Here is a 4,141-nt window from a genome sequence, read left to right on the forward strand (position 1 = left end):
TAACTACTATTATTATACTATACGGTGTTCCATATTCCTTTTAAGTATGTAAGTAATTTAATCCCTGCCTTTTCATTGATAGGAATACTAATTATATACGTATGACAGTGTCTATATTTGGAAGCTAATAATATATAATTATGATGTTAACCGATTATAGAGATATCCTAATAATTATACTAATTATAGAGATATTCTAATACTCCGCCGCAGTTGAAGCAGGAGGTGGACGGACGCTAAGGTTGTCTCTGAAGTCTTGAAAAAGTATGAGAGGAAGTCCTTTGGTAAAAATATCTGCGATTTGATGTTTCGGGGGGATATGGAGACCCTGACTTGACCCCGAGCGACCTTTTCACGAACGAAATGAATGTCCATCTCAATGTGTTTCGTTCGTTGATGCTGAACTAGGTTACGTGAGAGGTAGATGGCACTAACATTGTCACAATACACCATGGTGGCTTTATGAATAGGGAATTGTAACTCAAGGAGAAGGTTTTATAACCAGCAGGATTCAGATACCACATTGGCAACTCCATGGTATTCTGCTTCAGAACTAGAGAGTGAGAGTATGAGTTGTCGTTTAGACTACCAAGAAAGTAGATTGTCTCCAAGATACACGCAGTAGCCGAAAGTGGAATGTCTAGTGTCAGGACATCCTCCCCGATCTGCATCTGTATAAGATAGTAATGAAGTAGTAGATGAGGGATAGAGATGTAAACCGTAGTGTTTTGTGCCCTGAATGTAGCCTAATATCCTGCGGAGAGCATGCATGTGGGTGTCCATCGGATTATGCATAAAGAGACAGATTTGTTGAACCGCATATGAGATATCAGGTCGTGTGAAGGTAAGATACTGGAGGCAACCTGCAAGACTATGGTAGAGAGACGAATCCTCATACGGGACACTATGTGCGGCACTCATCTTGGGTTTTGTACCAACTGGAGTTAGACAAGTTTTGCATGAAGACATGTCGGCTCGTGAGAGGATGTCTTCGACATATTTCTTCTGCGTGAGGAATAAACCATACTTAGGGCGAGTGACGGTAATACCCAGGAAGTAGTTGAGATGTCCTAAGTATTTCATAGCAAACTCGAAGTTAATGAGATTGATGATGGATTACCGCAAAGCATCAGAGGAGGTGGTGAGGATGATATCATCTACATACAGCAAAAGGTAGGCTAGATGAGAGTCTTTCTTGTAGATTAATAGAGAGTGATCACACTTGCTTTGGTAAAACCCAATCGATGAAGTATAGTCGGAAAACCTCTTGTACCAAGCTCTAGGGGCTTGTTTGAGCCCATATAGTGATTTACGGAGATGACACACATGATCAGGATGTTTGGAATCTCCGAATCCTAATGGTTGATACATGTAAACTGTTTCTTTGAGTTCACCATGGAGGAATACATTCTTGGCATCTAATTGATGAATGTGCCAATATTTAGAAAGAGCAAGACTGATAACAGTGTGAATGGTATCCGGTTTGACAACTGGGCTAAAAGTTTCTCCGTAATCAATGCCAACCTGTTGACCTGCACCATTACCTATAAGTAGGGCTTTATGCCTCTCAAAGGAACCGTCAGATTTTTCTTTATATCTAAAAATCCACATAGATCTAATAAAATTAACATCAGGCGGTCGTGGTACTAAATCCCACGTCTCATTTTAATTAAAGCATTATATTCATCATGCATGGCCATTTTCCAATTAGGGTCCTTAAGTGCAGACACTAGATTCCTAGGGAGGAGGATTTTGTGACATGAGTGAGTAAACTGTAGTATTTTTGGTTAGGTTTAAAAATGCCATGTTGACTCCTAGTGATGGGTTTTGTGGTGGCTTGGGCGGTAGGTTGATAGATAGGGGGAAGATTATTTTGCAAGGTATGATTTGATTGTGAGGAGGGGAGTGATGAGTTTAGAGTAGGGGTTGAATTTGATTGGGGCCGATTTGAGGGAGTAGTGGGCCGTATTGTTTGAGGGAGTGTACTTGGCAAAGGTGTGGTGTAGGCCATGTTTGGGGAGGTGTTTGGTTTGAAGGAGGGATCGACAAATTGTTTTGGTCTTGGGTCATGATATGGTTGATGAGATAAGGGGATGAGTCATTGTCGAGAAACGTGTAGGTAATAGGTTGAGGGGTGTGCAGATTTGCATAGGGAAAGGTGGACTCATCAAACAAAACATGATGACAAATGCTTATTTTGCTTGGTGTCATATCGAGACACTTATAACCATGATGATTGGACAGATACCCAAGAAAGACACATGGTATGGAGCGAGGTTGAAGTTTGTGGATGGTATTTGAGGGTGTAGCACCTCAAATTTGCACCTCCCATTTGTACATACATTTTCATTTTAGGTCATTAACATTGCATTGTTCATTGCATAATCCATCATGTCCTCAAGCAAGACTGGTCAAGAGATTTAGTTGTGCAAGCAAGCAAGTGCATTTTCCATGAGATCAAAGCCCTAGGGTTGGTGCAATGAGTTCATGTGACTCAAGGATCATTTTGAAGTGGTTTGGCAAGGCATTGAAGGCTCAAAGCTCATCAGTCAATGTGAAATTCATCTGAAACACTAAAAAGTCAACAGAAGTCAACTGTCAGTTCAACCATAGATTTGGAGGTGGGAGATGGTTAGAGATGCCTCATTCATGTGGGAACAAGTCTCATTTGACATTTCAAACATCAACAATGAAGAATTTGAGGTCAAATCAAAACTTTCCAAAAATAGTAAGTGACCTGTAATTCGAAATTGCCAAAAATGGAAAGGTTTTCAACTCAAGATTACATCATCAAGAAAGCTTCAAATGAAATTTTGTCCAACATGAAAGTTAAAGATCTTTCTCTCCCATTTCCAAACAGTCCAAGATCATGGATTTCTCATGTGTGGTTGAAGAGATATGGATCAATCTTGGCAAAGTGTGGCTTGAACTTCAAATGTGCATAATTTTCAAACTAAAAGTCCAAATGGAGTGGTTCTTTTTGCATTGTTCTTGTTTTGACCTATATTTTCCAAATCATGCATCATATTACACCAATTCTCATCACATAATCATTTGCATTTTCACTTGATTTTTGGAGGGAAAATTCAATATTCAAATTTGGTTCATTGTTTAAGCATTCTATCATTGCCAATAGCTCCAAAATGGTTTTTTAAGTGGATTTGGTCACAAACTCGTGTACTGTTCATCATGATTCCATGCATAGAGGTGAAATATCCAATTTTGCATATGCACCTTATTTTGGCTAATACACCTAACCAATGCTTAAACCTGATTAAGAGAGTGATTAAGAGGGAGTATATAACACAAAGCATAACTGTTTTTCACTAACCATAATCAGAATTCTCAGATCTAGATCAAAATCATAAAGTTTTCTCTCAAAATTTTCTTCAATTTTCTTCACATAACTTCACATTCTCTTGATCAATTCATCATCTGGAGACATTATGGAGCAAGTTTGAAGGAAGATCCAAAGGATTTGGTGCGGTTTTGCTCATGCTCGAAGCTTTGATACATCAATGGTGAAATTTGATTTTGGAGAGGTCAAGCACGATTAAGCCTCAATTCTTCATCCAAACATCTGTACAAGCATCCTGGAAGATCATTGGAGCATTGCAAGGCCTGGATCTATTGAATTCCAACTTCTGCTCTTCAAGAGGTTCTAAATCGAATCTCTCCTTTCTTAAAATGATTATGCTATTGTTGTTCATCTTTCAATGCTGATTAAGCTGAGCTTTAGATCACTGAAATCCATGCCAAATTGAGTTAGATATGCTAGGTTAAAGTTTCATGGTTGATTCTTCATTTGCTCGATTCTATGAATATATGTTGAATTAGCTTTAGCCATGCCTGGATTCGTGATGTGTGATGAAAGATGTACATGTTGATGTGCTTATTTTTGAAAACTGAGAAAAATGTTCTTGAGACATGATGAACACGATGAAGCTGGTGAAAATATTTTCCAGAAATGTGTTTTGATCCGTTCAAATATGTTATCCGCGTTTTGCATGTGTTTATGGAATACCGCTCATGTACTGGACCACGTAGCATCTGCATGGCATTTTGGTTGGTCAGCATTGCTTGACCGTGCCACTTAGGATTAGTGAAACGGTGCGTTTCACTCCAAGGCGCGCCACATTTC

Source organism: Lathyrus oleraceus, chromosome 6 (assembly GCF_024323335.1).
Source record: "Lathyrus oleraceus cultivar Zhongwan6 chromosome 6, CAAS_Psat_ZW6_1.0, whole genome shotgun sequence".
Classification (NCBI taxonomy): domain Eukaryota; kingdom Viridiplantae; phylum Streptophyta; class Magnoliopsida; order Fabales; family Fabaceae; genus Lathyrus; species Lathyrus oleraceus.